This window comes from Halictus rubicundus, chromosome 13, assembly GCF_050948215.1.
Source record: "Halictus rubicundus isolate RS-2024b chromosome 13, iyHalRubi1_principal, whole genome shotgun sequence".
NCBI classification, from domain to species: domain Eukaryota; kingdom Metazoa; phylum Arthropoda; class Insecta; order Hymenoptera; family Halictidae; genus Halictus; species Halictus rubicundus.
Window position 1 is genome coordinate 3,553,258 of NC_135161.1, and position 14,894 is coordinate 3,568,151.

Here is a 14,894-nt window from a genome sequence, read left to right on the forward strand (position 1 = left end):
TTCGGAACTTCGTCAAAGAATATTTCCGCGAGCACGACAAAACCCGAGATTAAGACGTATAAAGCAGATTCACTGTAGAAGGGATTCTGACAGAAATCAACTGCTAGTATGAGCTAGCCTGCCTGTCGCAATTATTTTAAGTTACGATTTTCGGCCTCTAACTATAATAAATTTAATTGTTAGATCAGGGCTTTTCTGTAATATCGGTTCTACAGCCGTTATTTTTCGGTTTTTCAGAACCGATATGTTCTGTATCGGCCCCGTATTGGTTCTGCAAGTGATGTTTTTTTGGTTCTGTATCGATTATAGTTCGGTTCTACGTATGGTATATGTGTAATATCTAGTATGTATCTGTGGCTTACCGCGAAAATAATGTACGTCCACAATTAGTCTTTTCGAAAAAAATGCACTAAAGTAATAGATTCGGGGATATATAATATATAAAAATATTGTTTTTGATACATTTGTAAGGTAGATATATCCATTGAATCAAGGTTTGCATTTTTAGTATGATCCTTCAGTGTTATGAACGTCAGTAGCATTTCTCTTATTTCCTTCATTTTCAACCATAATAATTGTAAATTCGTTTGGATGCTGCAGTACCAAATGTTTTAGTAAATTAGTAGAATGGTCCTATAAATATTATATTTTTATCATATTGAAGTAATACATTTAGACTTACATTAAAATAGTAACTTTACATAATGAAATCATTGCCGTGCCGTTTTTAATTGAACATCATAATTTTCTGTCGTCGTCGAACATTTCGAAATATTTTCTGACAATATCGCATTCTTTCCTGCCCATTGTAATACTTCTCCTTTGTACGAGTTTGTATACAAATATGATTATTGTTAACAGTGACACTAATTATTAATTACTAATTAACAATAATTAATTTTATATTTAGTTATTACAACTAATGATAACTAGGGTTGAACTTCACCCTCTGGGACCAAAAATTTTGCACTTTTTTAATACAGTCCTGTAGATTTTGACATGACAACTCCTACAATGCAAGTTTTAAAACGTAACGTCTACTCGTTCAAAAGTTATATGTGTGCAAAGTTCAGCGATTTCAAGAGTTTTTAACAGGTAAGGGCGCCACAATGTTAACGTAGATTTGAAAGCGTGATCAGGCCGGCCCTCTCCACCCCCCACATGAACCTAATTCCCATGGACCAACCTCACCGCGGCTCCGCTCATTGGACGATGTCAAATCGCTTAAAATCGCTCCACTTTAAACACGCATAACTTTTGAACCAATAAATTCCTCACATTAAAACTTGGATTTTTTGTATTTTTTCGTCAAAATCTGCAGGATTGTATAAAAATAGTGCACATTTTTTTGTCCCAGACAGTGAAATTCAGCCATAATAGTATTAATAATTTTATAAATAATAATAGAACGCTTTTAATATGAAGTAAAAATGAATTCTCTGTTGACTGCTGTTATAAAACCAAAAGTTTCACGACAATCGATGACCGCGGCAAGGTCAAACATGCACATTGCGTTAACCGAATACGGTGCCGAATATAAATAAATAATAAATGTTCCAAACTGAAGAACCGAAACCGAACCCGAAATCCAGAACCGAAAAATAACAGTTATAGAACCGTGACCGTAACAGATATTCTCATAACAGTTATTTATACCATTTTTTCGGTTCTCGTTTCAAGAACCGGATTCGATACCATAACTGTTTTCAACCCCTGACTCGTGCCCTTAGCAGTCCATCGCTTCGGTTCGTTCACAACAACCAACCTCCTACAGCACCTGATATTGACCATACATCAATTCGTTAGCGTATCTATTTCCTTAACTAACAATTTTATAATAAAAACCCCCGGCTAACTTCCAGTTCAGGCTCACTCTCCGACTCGTAACATAACTATTACAATACATACATACAACACATACTCACATACTCTCATACTTACATTGATTAATTATTTCTTTAATCAATTAACATGCTGCCGAAAATTACTAATTAGGCCACGAAAACGAAAAGGTAGGTCTTCTAAGGGGTCTAGCGTGCTAGAATGATCGTTCATCACACGCTTGACTAATTACATATAAGCTTCATTTTTTTCGTTATCAAGGCATACATCGTGACCTTCGGGTGTGATTGTGCCACCACACTCTCACTCGAATAGAGGACTAAACTTCATCTTGAGAACTCAGAAATTTTTAACTTTTTTTTTTATATAATCCCGTAGATTTTGACAAGAAAATCTAAAAAATCCAAGTTTGTACATTAGGAATTCACTGGTTCCAAGTTATGCGTGTTTAAAGTTTAGCGATTTTAGGCGCTTTTGACAGGTGAGGGCCTCGCCATATTGGTATGTACTCAAACATCTTCCAATGAGCGGAGCCGCAAGAAGGTTGGTCGGGGTTAGGTTCGGCCGGGGGGAGGGGGGACTACGCTTGCAAAGGTATGTTATCAACTTCACATTCGTGCTTGTGGTGCCACCTAGCGGCTCCGCTCGTTAGACGACGCGCGCAATTGAGTACATACCAACATAGAAACGCCCTCATATGTCAAAAACGCTTAAAATCGCTGAACTCTAAACACGCATAACTTTTGAACCAAAGAAATACCTAATATTAAAACTTGGATTTTTGGCATTTTCTAGTAAAAATCTAATTTCTAAAGTAAAAATATAATTACCCACCTTGTAGACTATCACTATCAATGTGCTCCTAGCTCCATGCCAGTGGAGATCTGGAAGAAAAATGAAATTAATTAATTACTATTTAGTTTACTATTTAGTAATATCATAAGACAATATTAATACTTGGATGCTAGTAACAGTAACAACATTTGGTTTTCTAACTGATAAAATACAAATCTCCACTAAAATGAACAATTATATTTTATATAATAGAAGAAAGTTATTTTGTTTAAAAGTTCGAAACATGTCCTACTGAAAATTTTGAAAACCGTAACACGTAACTAGAAACAAATTTATGTTATAGGAGTAGATACTACCTGAACGACGACATCGTCCAACTAAATTATACTTTGACAAAATTTTATAAGTTTAAAAGATATATTATACATTACATTTAAGATTTGCAACTAATTTCTTTCAGTGTTATTCCACGCGAACTCGGAAACTTTTCAGAGTAATGTTTCTGATTTTGTTCAAATTTGAGTATGTTGTAGCCTTTAGTAACATATGAACCAATCTCGAAATATTTTTCGGTCTTAAAAATTGTTGATTTTACATCTGTGTAAAAAAAAGTGTCAACCGTTTCTTAATTAAATTATGACAGCTGAGCTAACAAACCGATGAAAATGAGTTTTTAGGAGTTTATAGTGGAAACATAAAAGTGTTTAATAAAAATGTGTCCAGTTGAAAAAATTGTATTTTCCACCATTTATTTTACAATTGTTTTTAAAAAATTCAATATTTTTATAACAAGGAAAATTTAAAAAATTTGAAACAAATGAAGATATAGCCCCAAATGTATCCTTTACTGATGTGTTTTTAACAAAACGAATACTTTTATACTGACGAAATTAAAATGATTTGAAGTGAACGCTGCAGCGTAATATACCGTCTTGGACACTAGACGAGCGGTACGAGCAGTGGCCGAGCGGCTATACCAGCCGTTCTTATACCATGTATGCGGTAGCCACAAGATTTAATATCGTTATAAATTATTGGGAAAATTCATTGCTCAATGAACATCACGAAAAAATGGTGAACAGTGTCGCCAGATCAAGACTTGTGTCCCCACTCTAACTTCTCCTTCTACCGCGCTATTCCCCACGCTTCCGCCGCGGCCCAGTCACGTGACACGTAATGTCTCTGCCGTGCATGTATCAAAATGTCACGTGACTAATCTGATACTGGCGGAGAGAGACTTTTTCCTTTCATCTGGCAACACTAGAAATGATGGCATACGTTCCCTTGGGAAATGATGGCATAAAGTGCGAAAGAAGTGTAGACTCAAAACTTAATGTTTCGTTGCGTTATATATTATGATCATTAATTAAATAACCCAGATATACAATAATATGATTACTTAACTTCTAATTGATACAATTTGTGGTTTTTCACTGTTTGAGAAAACTTTAGCAGTTGAGTGGGATACGTTTGGTATGAACTATAAACGAATGAAAATTTTCGTAATCCATCGCTTTAGCTAACACACGTTAACTCAATAAAATTTTGTATTGTACATTACCTTCGTCTATTGAATCAAATTGATAATTATTGTTTTTAATGTTGGGGGTCATAATTAAACAATTTCTTTATTATTTTTATTTGGATTTCTACTAGTCTGCGCAAACTGGCTCGTGCTGAAAGTCGTTTTCGAAAAGCCGCGTACACTATTACACCGAATTTTTAATTTTCTCATATGCTTATAGTTTAAACCAAACCACATCGTCATTCAATTGCTCACTCAATTGCTAAAGTTTACTCAGACAGTAAAAAATCGCAAATTGTACCAATTAGAAGTTAAGTAATCATATTCTTGTAGATCTGGGTTATTTAATAAATGATCATAAACCGACCAGGATTTTCAACTTTATCATGGATTTTTGCATGTATGGTCGAACCCTATCCATCCCCTCGCCACATTATCCCCAACCCACTTCAACTATACCTTCTCTTTGAAATCCTGTATACTCATTAACACTAGTTTTACGGAGCACTAAGAGTGACTATATTATATTACTTTATAAAAATAATAAGAATGTGCTGTCCAAAGTTTTAGCCATTTTTTTTTAAATAACATATACCCAAAGAAATAAATTTTTCTAATAATTCCTCATGGATGTATGTTTAGAATCTTAATAATTGTAAATTAAAAATATTAGAATCCGTCATTTTAACGGGTCGTAAATGTAGTGTTAACGACGTAACTTTTACATGTAGATCATAATTTTTTGACGCTGGGTATACAGTATCCTTTGGGTATGCAAACTACCTTAAAATTTCATTAACAAAAACGATTTGTTGCCAAAAATCGAATTTCACGCGTGAGCGAAACTAGCAGCAAAAGGCACTCGATAAGAAAGATTCTTCAGAATCTGAATGCAGATTTTTTTTTAAGGTTTCTGATTTTTTACAACCAGGATATTATACTTAAAAATCTGAATTAATTGCAGTATACCTACTTGGAATTTTCATTTTATCCCATAACTACCCTCCCGATCGAGATTGTACAGGTTTAAAATTTTACACAACGTAGTTTTTCGTGATATCCTATCAAACGATCCAGTAGCATTTTCAATCTTATTCTACTATACCCTTTATTTACATATTCATTATTAAATATATATTTATTATTTAAAAAATTATTACAATAAATAAATTTGTATGATGCGTATGTATATAATGTGCACTTAAATATACGAAAGGCATGTTTTAAATTTTCATTACAGGCACACATAAAAAAAGTTAAAAATCGTGACCTTTACATTTTTCTTCGCAAATTCCGATCAATAGCAATGTTTAATAAAAATTATTTACATATTACCTATTAAACTAATCCTTCTAACATCTCAAAAAAACTCAAGTCGTTTGGTCCAATTTTTAAAAAAGTTAATCGTTTTTAAAAGGTGTACGAATACTTTGTTCACCACTGCATGTAGGTGCATAACAGTTTGAAAATTATATTTTCAGAACCTTTTCAGTCCTTGTATTCGATAAAGTTTGTTAATCTGATTACTTCGAATCTAATTTACAACATTCTACTGCATAAAATGATACGTAGTAGATCGCAGTCTTCACCTCAGAGCTATGTATATTATAAAAAAAAAGTTAATTTGACCCTTCGTTTCGGTCGAGGCATTCGACTGTTTCCAGTTAAACGCAATACCCCGCATATGAATGCATACCACACTGACTAACCTCAATCCACCTAGTAATGATATTATCAAATTCAATCAATGTATTTGGACGAAGACGAAAATTTATGCTTTTTTTAAAAACAATTTCGTTGACAATTCGAATTCAACCTCGAAACAGAGAAAACAGTGGAAAACTTTGGAAGAATCGGTATCGATTGATGTTGCGAGACTTGTTCGATGTCATCAACTCTCGAGCTCGATTTCGACGAGCGGCGCACGGCGCGCGGCGCGGCACGGCACAGCGCGACGTGACGCCTTTCTAAACTTCATACTTGACATTTTTACGACCGCTTTGAAATCTGCCATATACCTAACGATCGTGGGCCCATGAGGATCTGTCTCTAACATGTTGAAGTTCCACCATTCAGTCAATTTTGCATTTTCTTCGTGAAATAAGTTTCAACAACTGCGCAATTTTATTTTTATTTTATTGTTATTTTACATCTACGAAACCGTTTGATTTTTGTTTCTTTTTTTTTTTTTATTGTGTACAGATTCAACGGACGCTACTTTATATTTCGTTTGTGATAAGTACTTTATTTTTAAACAAAAAACATCTTTCCTAATTTAGAAAATTTACAATAACATACACTGAAGATTTTAGAAAAACACGGAAAGAAAGTTTTTACATAAAAAAAGTTTCTACATAACACCGAAAGTTTCTACATATAAAAGAATGTCCAAATATGGACTTATTTTTAGATACGAGTTGCTCCTCTCAATGTATACGATACGTAGGCTTAAACAGTCCTAGCAATCCAATTCTCAAGAAACTTCTATATCACTATGAAACGAATATTATAACATTGTATTCAAATAAACAAAATACATAATTGATGTTTTATGAAGTTAATGTATTCTATGTCATCTAATTATCGTTCTTTAATTTTTAATACATTTCCTAAGTAAATGCAATTTCCTCTCTATTTCTGATCAACAGTTTCTAGTTGTGAATTGAATGTTCAATATCTTTCATAATCTAAATACTATATAAAATTAACACAACATCTTAAAGCGTCAGTATTGTTGTGGGGCCTGGAACTATATTACACGGTATTAAGATTGTTATAATCTTGCTTCAATGCAACAGAGAACATTCACACGATAATCATTGTTTAGGTTAACAATAAGTTTTATAAAACCAATGTCTTTCATTTCAATACTAGTATTGTTTAGGAAGTAAAAGGTAAAAAGCAAAAAAAGAATACTATATTAAGTTTCCTTCAGTTGTACAAATTATGTTTTCAATAGTTACGTGTTCCATGATTCAGCAATTATATGAATTATTTGTGATTTATTTATTTTGACACCTTTACATTTTCATTGTGTTACTGCAACAGATAGGTACTAAAAAGCTGATGATAAACTTGCAGCAGTTAAAGAATTCTCAGAACTTGTTCGAACAACTTATCATGAATATTATGCACTGGGATACAATATAGTGGTTTATATAATATAAATTCTACTTCATGGTAGTTTTAGGTTTTGAATGTATGTAATCACAATGAATGTATTTCAATCACAATGCCTATCGATAATAATAGTTATATTCAATATGTTAACAATATACATATATTCTAACGCTTAATGCCCCGTTGGCTCTGCTATGGAGACATCTAACATTTGTTTAAAAACTAACTGGAGCATTAATTAACAAATGTTAAATGTCTCCATAGTGCAGCCAACGGAGCGTTAAGGGTTAGAATGTATATTGATAACATATTGAACATAATTATATATTTTCTGCAACACCCTCTTAATATTCCATGATACTAGAAATATTCATATACTGAACTAAAATTTTAATATGATTTTACATGAGAAAATGTCAGATAAAGTAAAAAGAATTTAATATGTAATAATTGAGATTTGTGAACCCGACATGGAGTCGGGTATCACAAGAGGCTAAACATTACAGAGATGCGTGAAAATAAATATTTAAGATATTTGTAAGTGATTAAGATTCTACTGAATCAAATATACAATATAAAATTATTGAAGGAGAATTGTTTATATCAGCATCTTCCACTCATCGAGAAGAAAAAAATTTTAAGGGAACCATATGTCGTAAACAAATAGTTATTGAACTATAAGCTCATAAAGTTTTTAAAAAATTCAACTGTCCAGAGTTATACATATACGTTATACCTCTATAACTATTTGTTTGTGACATATGGTTCCTTTCAAATTTTTTCTCTTTCCGATGAGTAGAAGGTATTGATGTAAACAATGTATAACAACAATTTTCTTTGTTCTAAACAAATTTGCAACATGTTTCTTTTACAAATGTCCAGCAATTCAAAGGTCTAAATTCACCACCTGAATGGATGATCATTAGTTTGTTTATACCCTGTGTAGATATTTCTCCTGTATTTATAACTATTTTATAAAGCATATGTACGTATACAATAAAATACAGTTATAACAATTTGAGATATTAACTATGGGAAATTTGATAAGAGAATCAATTTAATAACCATAAGAATTGATATATAGAACTGAGAAAGAGTAATCGAACAGATATTAGCTGTAAATTTCAGTTCTTCAAACAATTACTTGAAATAAAGGTTCTTTGTGTCTGTCTTAAGAACCAAAACCGATATTAATAAGTTTACATAAAAACCACAACGTTTACACAATTGTACTAGTAGAAGTAATTCTTATCACATTACGTATAAGATGTATAGCATTACAAATCGGTAGAACAAGCAGGAAACTTGTATTTCCATCTATTATTTGAGCATTTGATTCTTTAGTGCACTACTTTGTTTACATATTGTTTTGTTTTCAATATCATTTACATCTTATGCAACTAATAAAATAAAATTTTTATAATTGGTATACTATAATGAGTTTTTTATAAATATTACAATTGCATATAAGTTTATCATATTGGGTCTCTAGCAGCATTGTCATAATGAAAAACTTAGGTAAATAATTGAAAAACTAAGGTATTTAGTTTTGTGGTACAAAAAGGATTGTTACATATAACATACAACACTTTGGAACTATTGAAAAAAAATCTGTTCTAACTTTACAATATGCTAGTCTTTCAAGTAACAGCATTGTTTTGTAATCATCCTAATTGATTGAAAATTATTTTGATCTGCAATGCTTCTGAAAATATGAATAGTGTTGTCAATTTCATAAAATGAACTATGAGTTTCATTTAATACATTTTACTATTACAATCCGTAACGCTGCGTATAAATTCTACAAATAGAAATATATAGTTTCCTGAAATTACATGAGACTACATTAAATATAGTATATTATATAGCATAGTATTTGTATTCAATAAGAATTCAAACAGTAATCTACCCTATTAAAATCTTAACCTCTACTATATAGAGCTAAAAACATGTATAGTCATGTTGAACTTCTTTACATACAGCGTAAATTTCCAAGATATTTCAAGCTGTCTACGTCTACAATGAATGCAATGCTAATCATAGCTGATTAGCAGAACAAATGCAGAACAAATTAAAAGACAAAGTAATTATTGATTTTTCTTTGACAATTTGATTACTCTTTTCTCTAAAAAGATAATACATAATTATTTGAATAAGTTTTGAAACCATTATTATGGAATAAGGGTGTACGCAGTTTTTTAATGTCGTAAGATTTCTTACGAGTCTTGCTATTATAGTACCATTTATAAAAAATAGAATATGAAATTTCCTATGAAGAAACAAGAAACAATATGCATATTTTTAGTATCAAAGTGAATAAAACAATATGCATATTTTTAGTATCAAAGTGAATAAAACAAATCAAGTTTTTAGATATTGTGCACATGTAAATTTAACCGAACTTATGCGACAAACAATTTTCTTGCGTTATTAAGGAATCACGTTAAAATTTTGTTCATTCATATAAAACATTTAATTATCGTGCAATATTGTCATTGTTATAAATGCTTATTAACGAATACAACACTTTTTTCTGTATTAAATGTTCTGTTATAAAATATTGCTGAATAATAATGAATGCAAGCAAATGAACTAGTAAATATTTGGGAAGATTGCATTGAATTTGATTTACCCATGAAGATGACCTATTTTTTCTGAAGTAATAATCTGTATTCAAATCTACCGATAAATTGTATATGTTGGTGGATATAAGAAATTTGGAGTTGGCATAAAGCGATATATTTTATCCAACTATCGTAAACACACACAAAACATGAAAATGTAAATCCTTTCAATTAATGCCAATCATTTTTGTAATAAACTCACAAATATTTCAGTAATTTTACTTCGAAATATAACAATAGCACAAAAACATGTTACTGAACAAACCTGTGCATAAAAAATGGCAAATGATAATAACAATGCGAATGATGGTATCAAGTGGAACAAAAAGATATAATTTGTACTTTCGAAAATAATGTTTGCACAGAAATATATACGTATACTATCTCCTACATACATGTTGTGTGTGTGTGTCCTCCAACTAAACGTCTATGCAAATACAATTAAAGACAATTTTTCTAGTCTGTATATTACATACATATAAAATATTAATGTATATATCGGTGTATGTATATAGAAACGTATCGTACACACTGCTTAGAGACTTTATATTTTCATATTACGTGTATTTGTACACAATACGTGTATCTAAATGTACAATCCACGTATTTATCTGTATATATGTATATAGCAATATGTAGAAGGTGTAAAGTACAGCAATACAATTTGGACGATAGATATACAGATATATAGATAGATACCTAATTATATGTATGCGTATTTTTATACATATATATTATATGCGTGTATGTGTATATAAATTATACGTAGATGTATGTACACGCACAAAAGTCTACTTGCACACACATAGGCACACATGTATACACATCACATACGTACCCGTATATGTATATATACCTGTTATATGCATACGTGTATATGTATATATATATATATATGCACATATATATGCATACACATATATATGTCTATATATATGCATATATATAGATATATATGCATACACATACATATGTTCTATATATATATGTATATGTATATATATACATGTATAACAGATTGTAAAACGTAAAATCTAAGGAACTAAGAAATCAGAAACAAATGAACACTTTTCCGAAAGGTTTGAAAACATTAATAGCCAAAATATAAACGGTGCACTACGGTGAAAGAAGAGAAATTGAAAACTTACTTTGTAGGTTCGGTGCCCGGAAAATATTTCAGTCTAGACGAAGATATTTCGTTGGCGCACAGAACGGGCAGAGCGAGTACCGCTCCGCTGGTGGGCTATTCCCGCGAGCGGCGCTACTCCCCCAGATTTGGAGGGCACAGTGCTGCTGATGCGCTCATCGAAACCCAATTCACAGTTATACGTGCAAAAAGACCCTTTCACATTTTTTAGATAAAGTCAAAGGTAAGTAGGTACATAAAGAATAAAGAAAAATATTTGATGGTGTTACTTTTATTCTTATTTAAATATTTTGAAATATAATTTATTTTTAACATATAAGTATTACATATGATTTTTCAATTCGAAAAAAATTTAACATGACATAGTAAGTACATAAATTCGTATGTAACGTTATCTAAAAATTTCTTATTACTGTATTTGTAATAGGATAATGTAAATACGTGATAGATAATTAAACGTATTTAATGACAATACTTTTGAAAATATTTCATTTCATTCTGTTTTATATACATTAATATAGTTATAGTATTCTGTAAAAAATTGCGACTCTAAGAAAATATATATACAGTAACCAGAACGACGCAGGTAGTTATACACTTCAGTAAATGTGACCGATTCAATATTAAATATTTATTAAACAACTGAAATTAAAGGAACTTGTTGATGACCATCGTTGTAGTTTTCATATGCAATTTATAGAAAATAAAATACATTAGATTCGTTTAGTTCATCACGGTCTTGCAATTTTTGTGTAGTGTGTTGTATTTTAATGTATAAGTTGGAACATACACACACTAAGCATCCGTAAGATGGGGGGGGGGGGAATCCTTACTTACTGCTACATACAGTGGTGCTCATCAGAATTTATCCGACTCTCTACGAGAATGTAGTAATGATTAAAAACTAACCATTTTCGTACTTCTAAAATCTCTCATTTTTCATTTGCCTTACTTTTGTTTGCGAATCCTTTCAATTCTACTTAATTGTAATAGAATATAAAGAACTTTTTTCTTTTCAATATATATTTTCGGAGAAGTTCCCAGTAGTCTGACATACTCGAACAATATTATACTACACGAACAACAATTGATACTTACGAAAAGGAATATCCGATAGTTTGGCAATATTCGAAAATTCGAACAGCCTAAATAAGTGTATAACATACTCCTGACACACGTTGTTCAATCAATAGCGTGCTTAGTCACATTTTGATCAAGAAAATCTTGTCATATATATTGACAGTATAGTGTTATAGAAATGTAATAAAAAATGTAACAAAATTTTTTCGTTGAATCAGTGGTCAAAATACTAAAAAATCGTATTAGTATTACTGTTGAACGGTTTGAATCCGTAATGACTATCGTTATCTATATAATCAAATAGTTTTCAGATGTGACAATAACTCATAACCAGTTCCAAATAGGCAAACGTTTCAAGATGATGGCGGAGATAAAAGTGTATTAACAAAAAGATATCAACGATGTTGTCACCTATTGGTACTCGCAATACATATAACTGTAATTAGATATAATTTGTTAGAAATATAAGTCTAAAATATGAAATAAAAATATTTAGGAGAGATTTCATTTACAAAATAATCAAATTCTTAAATGAAAAAAAAGGTATGTCTATTCAACTGCGCAATGTATCGTTATATACATTCAACAGTGCACAGTAGGTATTTTACAGATATAATAATTTGTATAATTGGTATAATTTGAGAAGCCAAAGAAAAAATACGAAAATCAACAGTGACAAAACTACGGTTGCGGTTTCGTTTTCAAACTATTAAAAATTTAAGTCCGCCAAAAGCAGCGTGTAAAACTAGACTCTGTTCTGTTTCTTACACTGTATCCTATCCGCTATCCAATATTCGTGCAGTCCTGATTCAGGTGCGTCGGTATCGGCGCATCATCATAATACAAAGAAATTTTTTATTTTTAACATTTGTAAAATGAAACCGAAACTTCAATTTCCTCATTCTTGATTTTCGCCTTATTTTCGCCTTATCCAGTGTCAAACAATCTGTACGATCGTGTGCAGTAAAAGGATATAGCCTATGTGTATATGTAGATATGAATATGGAATATTTTCGACATTTTATTTCTATAGATTACTTCATGATTTTTATCAGTAAATCTTTCATTTATATCTTATGACTCTATTATGCACTGCGCACTATTCCAGTTAGTCAAACCTATACTTTGAGAGAAAAAGATCGTCATTTTGCTACCAAGACCATGCTTGGAGCAAAACGGGAACAGAGAATTTCATTTAAACTTCTAAATTATATAATTTTAAGTTTCATGTATTTTTAATAATTTAATTCCGTTTTCCCTCCTACAGCAAGGTTTACTCCGATTTTGCCTGATATTTGCTCTTAGAGCAAGGTTAGTTCCGCTCTTAGTGCGAAAAATTATCTTAACTAATTGCAAGAAACAGGAGCTATATATAGACATTTATTCCTCCTCATAATAGTATAATAGTATGTTTCAAATCTTCTAATATTTTCACGGTTTTGTGTTTTACCTACCTATTTTTGTCATGAATGCATAAAATCCGGTGTTTCATTATTAAATAGGATAGTAGGATTAAGTAAAGAACATAATGTTTTTTCGGTATATTAAAAAAATTGAACCCAAGCGTTCAATTCTATCACGGAGTTGTCAACTGTAGCGTAATTGTGTTTCAGTCCTGTTCAGTGTCGCCAGATCAAGACTTGTGTTCCTACTCTAACTCCCCCTTTTACCGCGCTATTCCCCACGCTTCCGCCGCGGCCCAGTCACGTGACACGTTATGCCGTGCATACGGTTGTCCCCTCAATTCGTGCTCCCTCCCCTCATCTGGCGACACTGGTCCTGTGATGGAGAGGAAACAAAATTTTGTAAATTATAGAAAAAGCGAAAAAAATCGCAACATATGGATTACCAGACATTAATAAATAAATACTCAATAAATAATATTATTTGTGTGTAACTTAATTCATAAACATTTAAATAAAATTGTGAAAGTTTGCTCATAATTAAGGAAATGCAAATTCGTCCAAATGACGATTTGCAAATCAGTTAGTTAATGGTGTGTAATTAAATATTACACGAACACAACTATAGTTAATAAAACGATTTACTTGTGATACATGCACGACAGGGACGACACGTGTCACGTGACCGAGCCGTGGCACAAACGTAGGGGAATAGCGTCGTAGAAGAAGAAGGTAAAGTGGGGAGATAAGTCCTAATCTGGCGAATCTGAGGGGAAATAGGGTTTTGACATAGGGTATAATATCGACTATATTTGTGTACATATACTCAGTTATGCATTTTTATTTCATTATGTACACATAGATATGTATTTATTGTGTGACTATTCCATATCAGGCCCATGAATCACACGGTACAACATCAATTATACATTTTGACGACCAATAGGCGCTCTTACCGACTTCGATGCGCAGAATACAAATTCGAAAGTCCCTTATCTTCATCGCCTTCAGTTTTTGAGAAGTATAATTTTGTCAACAAAATTAAATTTTTAACTTGAAAAAAATGTTTTCCCTGCTAACTATCTATCTATCTACAATAGATTTCTCTGTTCTCAGCCTAGGAATTTTTTAGTTATCGCAATTTATTGTGCAATTCATTTTCAACCGAATTTGTTAATATTATTTACGTTTCTTAATTGTAAAATTTGTATAGAATGATAAAAGGAACATGAATATAACGACAATATAGTAAGATGAAAAGCAATACAGAATTTATAATTCACGAAAAATATAGACCACTTTTTTCGATTGAAATTCTATAGAACTACTTTATCACCAACTTACAACTGGTAGAACGA

The 14,894-nt window shown here is 31.4% G+C and overlaps 1 protein-coding gene across 5 annotated transcripts in view; it reads right to left on the bottom strand.

Annotated features, from left to right (window-relative positions):
• The window catches only part of Gw (trinucleotide repeat containing adaptor protein gawky), a 54,468-nt gene extending 43,257 nt beyond the window's left edge, over window positions 1–11,211 (bottom strand). For all 5 annotated transcript variants that reach the window (XM_076799107.1, XM_076799106.1, XM_076799108.1 and 2 more), the window contains exons 1-2: window positions 11,055–11,211; window positions 2,677–2,726 (exon numbers count right to left, since the gene is read on the bottom strand). The gene's annotated coding sequence lies outside the window, so the exon portion shown is untranslated. The remainder of the gene's footprint in view (window positions 1–2,676; window positions 2,727–11,054) is intronic.
• Between the last annotated feature and the right edge of the window lie 3,683 nt (window positions 11,212–14,894).